Raw genomic sequence first — 19,043 nt, 5'->3', positions numbered from 1 at the left:
GTGTCTGAGACCATGTCAGGAACAGAGAGGAAAAAAAAACCAACAAAAAAACAAACAAACAACAACAAAAAAAAACATAGGCAGTTTGCCCTGATGACGTTCAGCTAGCTACACAGCAGCATGCTGTTAGGAATGACAGAGCTATCCTTTCTTCATGAAGTGTATTTATAAACATGCCGTACATAAGCATTTTTCCTTTCTTCATAGTGATGGATGATTATATGTTTATGAGATGCTTGCATTTATTTGGCGCCAGAGTAATCAAAATCAGTTAAAACTGTGGCAAAAGAAGGGAAAGGAAACAAGTGGGCGTGGGATTGACTGTGCCTCTTTCTCCCTGGGCCATCCAAGGGTAGTAGCTGGCAAAAGTGCACCCACTGCAAAGGAATTTCTCCTTCAGCTGGTAATTGTTCCCAGTCCTCTTCATGGCTTCTGTCCATTGAGGATGTAGCTCTGCATAACTTTAAAAGCAATCAGCTTTTCTTTGGAAACACTGTAAGAGCTTCCGAGCCAGCATGTGCGTGACTCTGTTTAGGCTTAAAAAAGTGTGGTCCCAGAAAATCTTTGTGAATGAAATTTTCATGCTTTCATGTCTGTCCCAGCACAGATTCTGGGTCAGCCCTTGTGATCGCAAACATCCTGTTTAAACTGGCATTTTCCACTACATATGTACAAAAATATTTCCATTTTAAGCTTTTCATGGCTGTGCACGGGTAAACAAAATGAATCTGGTAAGGAAGTTAATGTGTCTACATACAAATAAAACAAATAAATCAAATAAATAATAACAAAATTCTATTTTATTTCATGAATCCCTCAAGGCTGAGTCTAGACTGCAGATAACTGTAGGCAAAAGATACACAAATTGCTCACCACAATTTGCGTATCTTTTGCTGACAGTTCTGTCAGGAGAAGCTTTTCTAACCTTTGGTCCATCCAGATGGGGCCAAAAGTCAGGAAAACACCTTCTGTCAAGACATCCCTTCTTCTTTGTGGAATGAGGTGTACAGGGATGTCAACAGAATGCTCCCGGCCAGCAAATCTGTTCCAAGTCTGATGCATGCTCTGTCGACAAAACTTCTCTCAACAGACGGTTTTTCAAGAGAAGCCTCAGAGTGTCAGTTTCCTTACATTCATCTTGTATGGCCAGTTAATGAGTTCAGGGACAAAGTTTGTGTTTCCATTACTTTTTCTCCCACTTTCATGCACCAAGATATAGTTAATAGATGACACTGCAAACATTTTGCATTGGATGAAAAGGTAGCACAACATAATTGCTTCCAAAATTATTCTTTATTATTCTTCCAGCCTTCTTCAGTGAGAGAATCAGACACTTTGCATACAGCAGAACCCCAGAGTTACGAACACCTTGGGAATTGGCATCTGTTCGTAACTCTGAACAAGACATTACAACTCTTTCAAAAGTTTACAACTGAAGATTGACTCAATATCGCTTTGAAACTCTGCAGAAGAAAAATGCTGTTTTTAACTATCTTAATTTAAATGAAACAAGCACAAAAACCATTTCCTTTCCTTGTCAATTTTTAAAACTTTCCCTTTAGTTTTTAGTAGTTGTCTTTTAACGCAGTTCTGACCTCTGATTACAACTGCCTGCCCCCACCCCCCCATGTCTGTCTGATTGCATGTTTCCAGTTACAAATGAGAAATGTAGTTGACTGGTTGGTTTATAAATGCGGTACTCTAACGTTGAACTTTTAATGTATTTGCTAATCATTCACAAATATCTGTAATGCTAAATTTATAGTCAACAAGCCCTACCCCAACCAACAACAGGAGCGGGAAATGAAGCCTCAGAGAACTTGCTGGCTTTGAGTGGAGGTACTTAAGGATGTCTGGGGTTATAGCTGGGCAGGGAGCCCTGGGAAGACAGGAGTGGCAGGGCTAGAGGGAAGCTGCTGGGGCTGTTGATACGGAGGTAGGAGGTTGTTCTGAAGTACATGGATTCTGGGGAAGAAGAGGGCCATGGGTTGCTGGGGCAGGAGGCTGTTGGAAGATCTAGAGCTGTTCTCATGATTAGAGGTGTGCAGTAGAAGGAACCTGGTACAGCTGACTGTCAGCAGGAGAATCTGGGAGCCAGATGTAGGGAGCCCTTCTCATTGGGTTGTTTTTGTCGCCCTCCCCCATCTTCTCTAGCTGCAACTAGTGGTCCTGGTTAGTTGGGGACCTTTGCGGGTAGCAGTGAGAAAGGAGGTGTGGGGCTGCAGGCTCAGAGAGAGTCACAGGATCGCTGGTGGCCTAACGGGGGAGCTGTTGGCAGCCTGTAGCCTTTCAGCTCCTCTGCTGGGCCAGTGAGATGTAGGACTGTGCAACAGGACTGCCAAATGCATCACTGCCATGCAGGGTTTCTGGAAAGCTGAGCCATGTTTTAGACATTAGATCTTTTCCTAACTCTTCTTTCACCAGGTCCTTTCCTCCTATGCCACCCTGTATCGATTAGTACAGACACAATCATGGGCTTTACATTCACCTAAGTCAAGAGAGACATTAAGCACCTCCAATCAGTCCTTGATTAGCAATGTTTGGCTATAAAAATTGCAGACTATATTCTCCTTTCTTCCATCTAGAGCTCAAATGAGTCATCACATTTTGAAGCATGCTCGGTCTCCAGTAGTTAGGAATATAGACTAACTATACTCAGCCTCAGAAATAGCATCACCATCATTTGAAGGGAGGAGGTGGGACTATAATGGAGGAAAACTTGGAAACTAGTAGTGCTCATGTATTGAAAAAACTCAAGCCAGCTACGCTTGAGAAACTTGCCCATTTGCTGCCTTCCCCTCATTTTGCCAAGCCTATGAAATGTTTTGACACCACCTTAGCTTTCCCAGCAAAACTTTATCCATACTTTTCCCCTTCTTCCAAAATGAAAAAAAATAAAACAAAACAAAACAAAACTGGCTCCTTCCCAACAGGCTGAGACCTCACTCTTCTTGAGTGTGAATGAATAATACAATCACTGTTTTTAGAACCAGAGTAAAGAAACATCTCAGAAAACCAGCAATGTCTCTGTTTTCAGAGCCTATCCTGCCAGATCTGTCAGTTTGGCAGAAAATTGTTTTATAGTGTTTAGGCAAGTCATCGAACCTTCTTACCTCAGTTTCCTCATCGGCTAAATGTAGCCAGTCCAGCATCATTACCTCCTGGAGAAGACATGAGACTTAACTGATGTGTTTGTAAAGTACACCTAGAACTCCAGATGAAAAGTGCTGTAGGCACTGAATGCTATTTGTTAAGTGTTGAGTTCTAGGCACGGCTCTTGCACTGGAGAATAGCTGAGGGCTGATCTTCAACTGGTATGAGTGGCTAATCACTTCACAGGGGCGCTGACAACTTATACCTGCAAAGGAACCGCCCTCGACTGCTGAGATAGGTTTCTCTGATAGCACAATGTGCCATTTGATGTGCACAGTCATCCCAGAGTCATACATGTCCCACTCATGTTTCACAGCATAGACTAGATCATGTAAAATATTTGAGTGTTTAGAAATCACTTTAACATGGAGGATTGAAGGAATGTAAATCTGATCAATTCGACTTTGAAGTGACTGTGGTAGGCTAACTTCAAATTGTCTGTTTCTGTGGGCTTAATCAGATACTTAACGATATTTGAACATAAGTGTTTGTGATTTAGTTTCCTTCAGAGCATTTTTGAACAAGGGAGTGAGGCACACTGAGCACATTGCTGACTCTGCTGCATGCTGTGAATAAACACAACCTACAGCATATGAGGGAACTACTATACTGAATGCATAGGTATCACAGGAGTTAATATTTAAATATGACTAAGCACTCTGCAAACACTAACTAACACAACTTTTCAATAACCCTGTTAGGAAGGCAAACATTATTATTGCTGAGGCAAAAAAGGATTGGGGTCTTTCCAAAAAAAATCAGGTCACTCTGATTAGATGCCTATAGATGGGGATAAGTGACCAAACATAGGCACTGGGTTTGAAAATGTTGAAACGTTTATTGTTTTTAAAAACAATTGGTTCAACTTAAGTCATGCTGCTGTAACAGTGATAACAGTGTGGCAAGAAATTTTCTAAATCAACAGTTCTCAAACTGATCTGCAGAGCTGCTTCTGTGGCAAAAGCCAAAGGAAAATTTTCTGTGCTTAGCTTAGAGGTAACATTCTCACAAACGTACATAGAAAAAGAGGTAACATCTTCAAAACAAATTTAGATACTTAGGAGCCAATAATCACTGAGTCACTTTTAAAGATGGGACTGTTTTAAAATATTACTGTAGATCACTGGAGGTCCTTGGAAGACATGTTCCTCTCCTATAATGCAACCGATATAAATCGTCACTGAATAGGTGAAGTAGTGACTGACTCAAAAATGTTACCTCAAGGTCACGTAATTTTTTTTTTTTGGAGAGACAAAACCAGAAATAACCAGTTCTAATATACAGATTGAACCTCCCTAGTCTGGCACTCTCTGGTCCAGTAACATTCATAGTCTGACATTACTTAGTAAGCCAGATGTCCACGTATGAGTGTGGCCAGGTTTTCTGTGGTCCCATGAAATTTATTTACAGCCTCCAGTCCTAGCTCTCAATGTTCTATGCTGTTATTTAGCTGTAACTTACCCCTAAATTTCTTCTAAGAGCCCAGTAAGCCATGGAAGTGTTCGTAATACTGCTAGACATTTTTGACCTCCTGAAGTCCTGCAAATTCTCTCATTCAGTACCAGTCAGGTCTCAGGGGTGCCAAACTAGAGAGGTCCAACCTGTAGCATATTCTCATGGTGCTTTTCAGTTACAGGAGGGAAGTATCTTTACTGTGCTCCTCCCAAATTCCCGCACAACACAAGTCTAAAGAAGCCAATCTCTCTTTCTACACATTCACACTTTGAAGATTTCCAAACTAGAAGCTATTACTGCAATCTTATATCACTGGAGTTACACTGGCATAAAACTAGCATAACACAATGGTGAAGCAGAGCCTTAGTATCTCTGGCCTCAGATTTCCACTTATATTTCCTATTTTAATTTTCATGCACTCCTCCAGCATTTAGCAGTGGGTCTCTCCTAAACAGAACAAAGCTTTCAAACGTACCAGATTGGTTCTGAGATACACTGCAGACTGGGCACTGAGTTAGGAACACAAACTGTTTTTTATGTACGGATCAACTCCAGATTGAGCCTACATAAGAGGGGAAATCTACTGCACCAGCTCACTAGGCCCACCATTCTTACCTTTGACCCCATCTTGCCCTTTCCAGTAATAAACAAGCATTGCTGCACTTGAATCTATTCCTTAAAGCAGTCACTAGTGCCAGCAGACAGTGAGCATTCATCTGCTTTTCATATCAATATGACTTTAGTTATTAAAATTGCTGAACTTTACTCAGGTTGGCCAGTCATTCCATTTTTCTCAGTTCTTCTTTTCCTACTTCAGTTTCTTTCCAGGCTTGGGATCTCAACTATATAGAAACTTGCTGCCACCTCCACTTCCCCAAGTTTCTGGACTCAGTGGAAATAGATGAAGTGTGTTGGGTCCTGCTTTCCCTGCAGACAACCTGAGGGTAGGGTTGCCATCCCTCCAGGATTATCCTGCCATCTCCAGGAATTGAAGATTTAATTTTCAATTAGAAATTGTCATGTGATGAAACCTCCAGGAATACCTCCAACCAAAACTGGCCACTAACCGAGGGACAACACTCCCTGTTAGAACACAACTGGATAAAAAGAGCTGGCTCGCTCTACCTGGTACACGGGATCACTCATAAACACTTCTTCACGGAGCTGCACACTGGGGTCAAAGGAAGCAGAGTGGGACAGTGGGGCCTGCAAAACAGAGCTGTAAGTAGTACAGACTTGACCCTTCACTGAGGGAGTGGTCTGGGTGAACCCAGCAAATGGCATCATGCACCCAGACTGGCCCTGAAGAACAATGCAGTGCATCCAGCTCGGCTGTTTGTTGCTTTGGTTTTTCATGAAAATAATAATGCTTAACAAAAAAGGAAACCACACTGTTCCTTCACACAAAGAGCTAAGAACCCCTCTCCTCCATGTTCTCTCCTGGCAAATTAAGGCCTAACCCTGTTCTCAATTAGATTTAGCAGAGATTTGCTGCTGATTTTAGCCAGAGCAAGATCCAACCTTAAGATTGAATAGTTGTTTTTACTGTTGGATTCTGGGCTGCAACAAAACAAGCTAGGAGCAGCTAATGACCCTCTGGTGGTCAATTGATTAGCATGGCCAAATTCCATTAATATAATAATACATTTAGGACTCCATACATCAAATAGAAACCTCCAGTGACAGCAAAGGAAGCTTTGCATAAAAACAATTACAAAATAGTGCTCTATGTCGTAACTAAGTGCCACCAGTACGTATTATTTGTTCAGAGCCATAATTTGGTATTCATCATTACTTGGTGGGAAAATAGTCTCTAGGAGCCTTGTTATTTTGATCCCCTTGTTTCTCATCCTGGGCCATCTCTCCCTACCATCACTACCTTATTCTGAACACACAGGACAGAGGAAGGGTGGGAAAAAGGAAGTCATGGCCATCCTTAGGCATATGTACAGCATGCAGCTGCATAGGCTGGGTACCACTAAATTTAGGGAACCACTTTGCCCCAAAGTAAGTAGTACCCTGTGCTGTGCCTGAATGTTCCCAATGCAGTCAAAGGCCTGTGCTGCTTCAAGCAGCCCCAATACCCTGGCCTCCACTCTGCCTCCTGGATTTGGCCACCTAATTCCCCACTCCCTGGACCTCTACTCTGCCTCCCGGCCCCACAGCGCAATCCCCTGGCATCTCAGCCCCCTGCTCTGTCTCCCAGCCCCAGTGGCTGTTTCCATCCTCCTCCTCACACCTTGCTTTGATGGCACTCCTGTTCCAGTGGCCCCGGTCCCCTGTCCCCATGCTCCACCTCCCAGCTCTCAGCACTGATGGGCTTCACCTCTCCCTCCTCCGCATGTTCCCCCACCAGCCTCCCTGTCCTGCTACTGCCCCCGCAGCCATGAGCACAGCCCTGCCCCTCCCCCGCACTTTGTAGAGTTGCTGTGCAGCTGCCCCATGGGGAGGGAAGGTGCAGGTGCTCAGGCTGCATAGGGCACCTGAAGTCGTAAGGGAAGTATTAGTACTATCAGCCATATTTTGCAGATAAGGAACTTTTCCAACTCAAACAGAAGGTCTGTGGCAGAGTTGGGAACTGAACGATGATAGCCTCAGGCCCGGCCCAGTGACTTAAACCACAAGAATTGCCCTTTTTACTCTCTCCCACCCTCTCTCGCTTTTCTGTTCCATTCATTCAGTTTCACTTCTCTGCATTTGCTTCCAAGGCCGATGTTTATGAGCAATGCATTCCTCATTCCTTCCTCCAGACCAGTGCTAATCACACAACGTTTTTCAATAGACCAGAGAGAGTATGAAGGTTCACAGGATGTTCACTACAATGCTGTGATAATTTTTGAAATTATGTGTAAACCCAAGGCTTTTTGTGGGTGAGGGACATTCAGTGTCACAATGGGTTGGATTAGCTGAGAACGAAACCTTAAAAGGCTCAGTTTTCTCACTTTGTTTTGAATCTCTGGTAGTCAAGTGAATAGTAGTCAAGCATGTGCTTTCATGTGTTTTTTTAAAATATATTTGTGTTTTGGATATGAATAGAGACTACGTAATGTGTCTCTTTGTTATCCCCTCCTAAAAGAGGTCTGATGCAAACATGAAAGGCTACGAGTCAAAATTTCACATCCCAGCTCATGTATAGAAAGTACTGTTAGAAAGCAGGATGTTTACACAGATATTTGCATGGCCACTGTGCAAAAGGCCTCATACATGTAACCTGGAGAGAGTTTGAGAAGGGTGAGCAGCTCCGTAGCCACACTGACCAAGCACAGAGGAGAATAACAGGGTAAGTTAGGTATTTTCAGGCTCCCTTTGATTATATTTAGGGTCTGAAGCAAATTTTCAAAAGTGCCATGAATATTTGAGGCCAGCTGATCTTCAGTCTAAGTGGAAAAGCAGGTCATTTCAGACTCACTTCTGCTCAGATGAAGGACCAAATTATGCCATCCTTGTTCATAACGAGTAACATCTTCAGTAGAACTAACTGTGGGCTAAAGTTCTGCTCAGTGTGGTCAAGGGTGGCAGAGTCTAGTGTTTGATTTGGTCTGCAGCCTATTAAATTAATAAGAAGAAAATGTATTACAATGAATCAGAGACAGGTCCAAGCCCAATGCCTGCGTCTTCACCTTACTCTCTCTCTCTCACTCTCTCAGTAGTGGGACAGTGCCAAATACAGGACGACCCCGACTTACGAACGGGTTGTGTTCCTAAGGTTTATTTCGAAGTTGGTTGTTTGGAACTCAGAACACTTTTTCCCCTAGAAACAATGGTATAAATGGCAGTTAGACCACCAGGCTCGTTCACAAAAGCCTATGTAACCCATAATGTAGCTGAAATGCTCTAGATGTGCAATGAAAATAGTAGAAATAGCTTTTTGTTTAACTTTGAGTGCAGGTACTTGAGGAAAGGCTGGTTTAATTAGAGGATGAGAAGGTAGGTGGAGCTTCTGGGCATCCCCAGCCCCTAACTCCACCCCCTACCATGGGCTCTGCACTGGCTCCTGAATATTCCCCACTGCCATGGCCTGCACTCATTCTCCATTCACTGAGCAGTGCAAACACAGGCTGGAGGACTCCAGAGGAGCGGTGGACAGCCATGCAGTCGTGGCTAGAGTGAAGCAGTGTTTTCCTCTTCAAAGTGACACATCTCTTCAGCCATCGGTGGCTGTGGTTCCCACCCACTGCTCTTTCAGAGTCTTCTTAGCATCAGTTGTGCTGCTCGCCACCCCCTGTGTTTCTTGCCTGCTCCCCAGTTCTGCAGGTGACCTTTTCTCTGTGTGTGCGGATGTTTGTAAGTCGGGGAGTTCCTGTACTCCCATATGGTACCTTGGATCTATTTTAACAAAAATATATGATCCTGCTGCCAAGGAAAAATTCCAAAGTGTTTTAATGGAGCAGGATCAAGCACGGAATGAGAATGAGTGACAGAAATTAATACATATGCAGAGTTTCCTTAAGACAGTCATAAAACACCATAGAAATTCCTAAATGCACAGATACATTTTCCCTGTTCTGAAACATTAGAAAGGTATCGGTGCACTCTAAAGTGTAGGATGCGTTCTGCCCCAGGCCTTGAATAAACGTAGCTGCATCGTAATCAAACTTCACTGCCTCTGAGTAATTCTCTGGACCAATCTAGTAGCAGGGATCTTCACTCTGTACAAAAGACATAAATTCTACTTCTGATATACTACACCTCACTACCCAGACCAGCAATGTGGTAGAAACTGGACACTCAGTACATAGGAACAGAACAAATGCTTTTTGTATTTCAGTAGGGACTCTCTCAGTTCATGCTATCAGGAGCTTTACTTATCTTGTCCACCAAATGTGTTCACAAAGCAGGGATCTTAAGAGGAGTGGGAAGGAAAGGAATAGGCTGTATGTGATAGATTGAAACCCCTTGGGGTAAAATCAGGAATGGAAGACCAAACCCAAACCATCATGGCTTCTGCATGTTGAAATGATGATGTCAGGAAGATGTCTCTTGTTCTGCAACCCCTGCATTGCCCACTTCTATTGAAGTCAGTGAAGCAGAGTTGAACATGGCCCAAAATATTTAACTGACTCTTTCAACTCTCCCCATCAATCATCTGTGGAAGTGAATGGGAAATTCACAGGCTTGTTCCCATTCCCTGTCTCCAGCTTTGCACTATAACTGGATTGGTTCACCTGATATCCCTGAATCGCCAGAAGAACTCTGTAAACCACTGTACTGATTCCTGCAGTGCCACTTATCGAGCTCCATGAGAATCAGAACAAAGAATTCTCGGGTACGTCTGAGGAGAGCTACGTGTGTATGAGCAATAACTTTTGTAAATAGTCTTAGGAAGGTGGGCTTGGGGATATTCATATATTAATTGGATAATAAGGGGAAGAGTCCGGTGTTCTTGGACAATATAGTCACTATAGGTGGTAGTACAAATGTACGATTTGCCATCCCTAGAAAAAAAAGTCTCCCTTCCTCCCTCTGTGTGCGTGATGGTTGAGTTTTTTGTCCCCCTTTCCCTCTCCCCACTTTATGATTTCTTCTGTGCTTGCCAACTACTACACCTAGAACTCCCTCTCTGCTCCTATCTGCCAGGTAGTCTCCCTTCCCTTAGTTAAACCCTGCCACAAAAACTTCTCTCTTGAGGCCTTTTCACGCTATCTCCCAGACACAGGAGAGGTAAGTGAAAGGGGAGAAGGAAAGAATATTTTTTAAAACCATTGTGACTGCGGGAAGCAGTCTTCATCTATGTGCCTAGTATTCTTGTCATGTGTGCTGGGCTACACTAATGAGGCTGAATTTCTACTGCAAGCTCCTTGGGGCACAAATCTGATCTCCAGATATCAGCTCGTACAGAGCACACATCAATATTCTACAGAGGTTTAGGATTGGAATACGTGGAACAAGGCAAATTAGGCAGAATAAATCATCTCTGTACAGGGGACTAGCACTTAGGCCATCAAAAGAGACCTTAAAATAGGTGTGAATGGTGTCTGTACCACGTCCAGGCCCACTGCACGGGGATAAATTTCACTCAAGGTGCATTGGCAGAGCAGTTTGGAGAAGGCTGTCCAGCACCTGGGTGCATTTTGAAAAGCTGGAGCTTGTATATATGGCTCACATTCACCATCATCTTTAAGAAGGGTAAAAACTATTTTCAGCATGAAGCATGTATGATATCAGTAACTCTTTGGAATTCTGAGGCAGATGTAAAAAATGAGTAAGGCTCGATGTAAGACAGTTCCCATGTGTAACACAGATGAAGATCACTGCTGGCCTTCCTGAAGCTAGGAAAAAAAAAAGTGGCCATTTGAAACTGTACCTATTTCATTGTCAGGCTTAGCATTTAAATCCGGAGGATAAGAATGCTGTCACACAAAGGCAAGAGCAATAGAGTTTCCAGTCTTTCAGGGAGCTCCCCAATGTACCAGAGTAAGGAGAACCCAGATCCTATGAGGATTTTAATCCAAACCAGGCAACTTAGCAAGTTCGGTAGCCTGCCGACTGGAAAAATGCAGAGAAAAAGTTTGAAACAGAGGCCGTTCTTTCTAGTGGTGCAAAAGACATGTTCAAGCTGATTCGTTCCCTCTAAGTGGGTGTGTCCCAGAAATTCAATTTCCCAGAAAGTAAAGTATTCATTTAAAATAGACGCACAGGGGCTAACCCTCCAATCCACTCCCAGCTTCTTCACAACTCAAATGAAGAACTGAGATAAGGTGTTCAGGAAAATCCTGGAAGATCTCCTGTAAACTGCAGGTTTAATTCCCCACTAATCTTGGCCTTTCCTGGCTTGAATTTCGCTTTTGAAATCAAGGGCCACAGCCCCTGAGTACACACTAGCAAACTCTTTGTTTGCGTTCAGAACAGCTCTGCCTTAGCTCCACACCCTCGCAAGTGTCTGGCCACAAGGATTTCACAGGTGGGTTTAATTACTAAAGCCTGGTTTGGCAAGTATATGTGTAACTTTAAGCACACAAATAGCTTTATTGTTCCAGCCGTGCAGTATGGCTGGGTGACATGGCCATCGATGAGACTAGGCACATGCTTACAGTTATGCAAATGCCTAAGTCCAGTGCGGAACCAGGGCCCAAGTGAGAAATTCCATGCCAGTGCACATGCAACTAAATAAAAGAGCAGCATTGTTCTGTTGATGCATTATTCACTTTCTTCTCCTAATTTATTATTTCTGTTGTTCACATTCACCTACTAGACCATCGATTCTGCCTAATACACTGAGCTGCTGTAAATAAAATACAGCCAAATCTTTATTCAGAAAGCCTCCCTACGAGAGCAGATCATAGCTAATAAGTTACAGACTGCTGAATGCCACAGTTTTGGCTGGTACGCTTCATTAACTAAAGGACATAGTTTAACCCTTCAAAAAAAAAAGAAGAAGAGTTGTGTTATCGCGGAACATTATAATAAAGCATGACCCAGTTCTTTCCCCCATTATTTATTTTGTTACCATGGATATCTGCGACTTTCCCTGAGGACAGCACCCAAATCATTCCGGCGAGGCCTTTCTTCTTTGTCAAACATATGAAAAGGTTTTTATATGGAATGAATTAAAACAGAGGCTGCGGCTGTAAAGAGGAGCCTTCTGTGTTAACCTTGGAGACTGCTGGATCTGTACGCTGTTGTTTTATTGGCAAGTCTAATATCTGGGTTGTCCACTGAGCTATAAATTTGACTCTGATTGAATGTTTGCCAATGACTTCAGTGGAAGCAGGATCAGACCCCAGACTCCCTCCTGTACATGTAGCATTAAACATTCAATCCAAATCACATTTACAGCTCAGATATTAGACTTGCTAATAAAACAGCAATGTACAGAGCCAGCAGGATTGAATGTCTTGGAGCAGGATTCTGATGAATATCCTCTCAATGGTACGGCTGCACTGCTTTTGATCTAAGACAATACCAGAGAATTGCCCATCCTTTATATTTATTTTACACTGAGAAGGAATCCTATTTGAATGCTGTTACCAGCCTTCACCTGAACACTTGCTGAAATTCTCTGAATGTGTTGCATGAGTTTTGTCATTCCACATTTGATTTTTGACAGGAGAAAAACCTCCACAAAATGTTCTGTTGGAAAATGTGGAGATTTTTCCAATCAGCCTTAGAGGTGTTCAGACATTTAAACCAGTGTTGATGGCATTTCAAATTTTGTAATTTTTTTAAAAGTAGAGCATTTAGAAAAAATCCTGCTTAGCTTTTTACTTCTCCTTTTAGCTGAGAAGTGCTAACTGAGTTAAATTATTTACATACTTGAATTTTCTAGACTTGGTCCTTGCACCTGACTTGCTTGGTCTTTTGCATGTTTACCACTCTGGAGTCATGAATTTACATCAGTTGAATTACCCTGTGTTTTCTTAGAACACCTGTTTCTGCTGTGCTGCCTATAGTGAGTCTAGTTGAATTGTATATAAATACCCTGTTTGTATCCTTTAACTGTTTCTCATATATAGATACATGTGAATGAAAAGTGCTACTTCGTCATAGGCAGATCAAGGAATGTCAGGAAGCGTGCCAAGTGTTTCTGGGGGACAGCTACCTCCAGGCAGGCTCAAAATTAAGTATGAATACTGCTACAGTTGTGAAGAAAAGGAATCTTTAAAACCAGAAGGCCTTGATCCCAAATTAGTGCTGAGCACCTCCAACTCACTTCGGCTATAGGATCAGACTGTGAGAATTCTGTGCCTCTGATAATATCATCCCTTTAAAATTAACAGAATAGCCCAGGTTTTCAATAACAAAACACATGATGCCTCTTGTGATTAATACAGGTTGAATCTCTCTAATCCGGCACTCTCTGGTCCAGCAATATCTGTCACCTGGCATGATTTTAGATAGCCAGAAGACCACTTATCATGCATGTGCCCAAGTTTCTCGTGGTCCCATAAAGTTTGTTTACAGCCACCAGTCCTGGCTGTCAGTGTTCTGTGCTGTTATTTAGCTTTAATGTACCCCTAAACATCTTCTAAGAGTCCAGAAAGCAGTGCAAGTGTTTGTAATACTGCTAGACAATATTGACCTTCTGTGGTTTGGCAAATTATCTGGTTCAGCATCAGTCAGGTCCCGAGGGTGTTGGACTAGAGAGGCTCAACCTGTACATCATTTACTTATGGGTACAAATAAATAGGCTGTACCATCAATCACCATAACAATATCTTCAGTTGCAAATCTCCATCATAAGGGAAACTACTCCACAAAAATTGAATAGGTGCATTTTAGCTTTGGAATGAATATGCTTCTGTCCAATCCAGTGAAAATACCCATCTATAATGAGGTTAGGTGCCTTTTGCTGAAATCCCTCACACAGAATTCAGAATTTAATTTATTGGAGTATTGGAATATAGGTGTATTTTAAGCTCTTTAAAAATTAATACTATGCCATGTGACATATTGATTTTGATAGACAGAAACAGAAGCAATGGTTTGTTCTAATACTTACCCTGTAGATTCTTATTATGAATCTTGTATGTGCATGCTCAGAACATCCTAGACTACCAACATGGAATAGATTGTTTTATAAACACAGTGCTATCTCAGCCTTTGCTATGTGGCTTGAAAAGTCTCACTACTTGTAATTTACACATAAGTTTTTGTTTTGTTTTGCAGTTCTCCTTCCCCCTTTATTAACTTAGGCTGAATGACAGAAATGAAGGGGGCGGGAAAAATATAATTCAGAGGCAGTGTAATTAACTGAGAGATCCTGAAGCTGTGGTAGGTCCAAGCTTTACAGAACTCAATAGGAGGTTGACCTAAATCAGTTCTTACATTTTTTTCAGCTACCCTGGTCAAGTACACCACTGAATCTTCTAATGAACTTTCTCATTAAACTAGAGAGGTAATGCAGCCTACTGAGAATCTGGCTGCCAAAAAGTTCAACTGGTTAGAGAAAAGGAAGTAGTTCAGCACTCCATATTATTAGCATGCCAAAAACAACAACAATAACAAAATATTTTCTTACAGTCCTGTATGTTAGACTGACACAAATAATTTTCATTAAAAGGCCACATTTTCCCTAGAGTGATGAACATTTCCTTTTCACAAGTGGGATGATTTTTGCACTTCATTAAATGCCTTGAACTTGTCATCACATTAGCTTTTAATCCAGCAACATAATATTAGTTTGCTTGGATGAATGATTATGACAAATGTGTATGGGGAAAAGGCAGTGGGAGAAATCTAATAAGCCCTTAAAAGTCATAGGTTGTGAAAACCCTAAATTCATTGTTAAGTATGCTGGTATTAAGGGTTGTGTCTTATACGGACATCTTCTTGTACCACCAATCCAATTCTTCACGCTATCTGGTCACCTTAAGTGGGGTTCAAGTTTTAAAGGTCTTTGGTTTTCTCTAGATTAAGATTTTCAAAAAGATCGTTAGCTAACTACTTAGTCTACTTGTACGGTCCGCCCAACCGGAGTGTCAGAAACAAGGTGTCTAGCTCCCGTCAAAATCAGACTCCCTTTCTGTTGGCCATTGTACAAACATATGAAGTCTTTACGTCATGTCTGCACACTGTTATTTGAGATGATATGCAACAAACTGGCGTGACCAAAACAAACAAACATACAAACAAAAAAATAGATGGAAAAGGGAAGGACGATAGTTATGAAATTGAGAACACACACAACTAAATATCTGTGACTGCAGATACATGCAAAAGTTAAACTGGACCAGTTTTTGTGGCCAAGATCAAACTTTACTCACAAAAAATTACGCAGTATCTTTGTACTTCGTATCGCTCTCAAGTGATTCAGGGTGGAATTTGGTTAACATCAGACTTAAAAAAAAAACCTCTGGATGATGTGGATCTTGAAACCCACTCAATTTCAGAGATGGTATCAGACTAGGAAGGCCAAAATGTATTGAGGAAGCTGCTATCATGATTTATAAACACAGGAATAAATACCACCAAATTGCAGAGACCCACATTGCAGATCTGACACTGCCATATGCCCCTAATAATCCATGCAATGTGTTTTCAATCTGGATATTGCAGTGAAATAAAAACACAGTAAAAATCTCAGACTCTAATTCGGCAAACGCTTACATATGCACTTAGCTGTAAGCTGTGAGCTGTTCCATTGACTTCAGTGAACCTATTCAGGCAAGCAATGTTAAACACATGGATAAATCTGCAAGATCAATGCTTTAAATACCCTGGGCTGCTTGTAGTCTAGCACATATCCCTAAAATCCTTCAATTTCCTATCACAGCCATGCCAACTATTCCCAATAAATAATTTAACCATGCAAAAGGTTGTATTTTTAATGACACTTCTTAAATGCATAAAAACTAAAGGAAACACATTTCTAGCACGATATGTCTGAAGATCCAATTCTAGAAAGTCTTGAAATATTGTATGGCATAGATTACAAAGATAAAAATTTCTCTTTAAAGGTGCTGCTGGAAATGTAGCGGGAGAGGGCAGAAGGAGAACACACTAATCATTATTTTTCTGCCCATGACACAGTTTGTAGATGGGGAGATTGGAAATAACATTTGAAATTTTCCTCATTTGTGTATTGTTCCTTTATGTGTAAATATATTTAAAACAAAGTTTTGGCAAAGCTATGTTAAGGCTCAGTCACATTCAGGAAGTTGCACTGATAAAATAGAGAGGAATAAAAAAATGTTTACCTGAATGCACAGAAACGTACTTAGGGCCAGAGCTACAGGAGAAACTTTCTCTGACATAACAATGTCAGTAAAAGCTGTGACTATTTATAACTCTTATACTGGCAACAAACCAGAGTATAGATGCATCTTATACTGTCAAGAGGTTTTTTTTTTGCCAGTAGTGTTTGTACGAGCTCCCCGGGCAAAGCAAGCTATACCAACAAAAGCACTTTTCTGCCAGCACAGCTACATCTGTACTAGAGCTTTTTGCCAGTATAATGCTCATACTCCTCAATGATATTTTATTAACATGAGTTTCTAGTTTAGATCTTGGATTACATTTAAAACCCGGAAATGCAGAGGAAAAATTGTGTTGGATCTGAGCATCAATAATTATTATATAGGCTGTAACTCTGAGGCAGGGCTCTGAAGTATTTAACTTTACTCATGTGAGTAATAGCTCTACTGATTTCATGTGCTTTGCTGAATCAGAACTGTGCAGAGGCATGCTGTAGTAGCATGAGATCAAATCCATAGCTCACGGATAGTACTTACAGAAGCTGATGGCCTAAAGTGAGCTTTGGATCATGCCCTTAGAGTGTAATATTGCACCAGTGGAGTCAATGGGGTGTTTTACCAGTGAGGTTAGATGTGCAGTGACTGCTTCCGACAGCCAGACTAATTTATAAGTCAGCACAGTCTTGAGTTTGTGCAGGTATGTCTGCTGGCAAGCGGTGTGACTGATCTAGGCAGAACCAGGGTGCAGTGTGTGAATTCATGATGTTATGACCTATTCATTTTCCATAAACGAAAATGTCCCATTTAGGAAATGTGACTCTTTTTCTCTGTTCAGTAGAAACCAAAGTGACACTGGTATAGTGATTAACGCTCCAAATTCGTGGACAGTAATAAAAATAATGTTGTCCGGAAAGCTGCAGGAGGCATTTTGGAGAGAAAGAGACAGACCAATAGCATGAGTGGAAATGTTTGCATTGTTGTCAGATGGATGACCTGGCTGACTATTGTACTTGGCTTGTGCAGCTCGGCAGTGGCAGGAGACTTTCTAGACAGCTGCACACAAACTATTTGGGTATGAAAATGGGACTGCCCCCAAAAGAACAAAAACCTAAGGGATTGTGGGAGGATTTAGTGAATGAAATGGTTGTGCAACATTGTTGTCACGTTGATCTCTGACTACTCCAAATCTCTTCCCATTCTTTCTGCCTTTGTTTCTCTCTCTCAGACATGCTAACATATACAAATTAAACACACTTGGAGAATTTTACATTAGCTCAAAAAAAACCCACTCTAAAATCTAGGATCAAGTACTTATTACTAAAACTGACAAAAAAAAAAGAATTCTGAATTAAGGGTGAAACTCTGCCTTCAGTGATTATGTTATCAGTGTGCAGGTAAAATCCCATGTGTACAGCTACCTTTGTTTGAACACAGGGGTATACTAAAAATATAATCTCAGTTTTTATGCTGGATTTTGTGTTTGCTTTTGTTGGTTTAACTCAAAACTTTTTGGTTTACCTGAAAGCAATTTGACATGATTTGTAACAGATTGGAAATAATATATATATATATATATATATATATATATATATAAGAGTAAGTTCACAATAATACTTGTAGACAATGTGTACATATTATATCACTATTAAACATGCGGTAAATCAACCCCAAACTCGGGTAATTGTTTCTCCCATTGCTAGTTTTCCAGAGATGAAAAGGTGCAGTATAATATCCCCTTACAGTGACTTCCCATTAACACTAATGGGACTTTAATCAAGGAGAGAGCATTCCTTAAAGAATTCAACATTTTCAATGAGCAGCTGGAAACAAACAGTTTCAGTACTATGTTATATGGTGGATATTCCCTTCAATAAATCTTTCGTTTGATTACCAAAGGAGACGTAGCATAATACACATATAAGAGCTTTAATCTCACCTGGCATTTCTCACCACACTCCCACGATTCTTCCTTCAAATGCTCTAGAAGGTAGGAGGAGCACAAAAGAACAGATCCCTTTTAGATTTTTAGTGTTCAGCGTTGGTGTTTTTTTGTTTTTTTAAACAACTCTACATCCATCACATTTATTTAAGACACAGCCTGGGATCATCATTTCCTTCACCTTGTCTTCTTCAATTTCTTGACACGCAGTTTATCTTAAAGCCTTTTGTTGGCCTCATAATTAAGCAGTGAGTCAGTAGCCCACAAGTATTGTGAGTGGAGCCAGACGTGATCAGCAAGCTTCACTGACCACCTGTTCTAAGCAGTTTCCTGTGTGGGCGGCCAAGTTCAGAGGCCCTTAAAATATGAGTTACGGGTAAATTCTCTTTAAACTTCTGTACACGCTGGAGGTGTGCTGAGTTGTTAAAACTGGAAGGAATTTAACTTGTTTACTGTGGGCCTCATTCTCTCCTTGCTTACACCAGCTTAGCTTTGCTGACTTCTTTTGAATTACTCCAAATTTACTCCAGAGTAAGCAAGAGCAAGAAATAGGCTCTAAATATTTAATCCAGCCATATTTTACTGACATTTTTTGTTATTGGTTCTTGTAACCACTGGTCTTGGCTTCTTGCTGCTCCACACACTCAGTTAGCTTCTCCATGCTCCTACTGACTGTTGGTAGCGTCCGTGGGACATTGCTTAAGGTGCTGCCCAACTGCATGTTGAAAGACAGGTACTGGCTTCTCCCACACTGATCTTCATGGGAAGGGAGCTGGTGAATTTCCCTTGAAAACATACTAATGTATGTCAACACACTTTAGGACTGAAATGGTCCCATCAAAAGCAAGAAAAAAAATGGAGAT

Source organism: Carettochelys insculpta, chromosome 1, assembly GCF_033958435.1.
Source record: "Carettochelys insculpta isolate YL-2023 chromosome 1, ASM3395843v1, whole genome shotgun sequence".
NCBI classification, from domain to species: Eukaryota; Metazoa; Chordata; order Testudines; family Carettochelyidae; genus Carettochelys; species Carettochelys insculpta.
This window is presented reverse-complemented; position numbering follows the sequence as displayed.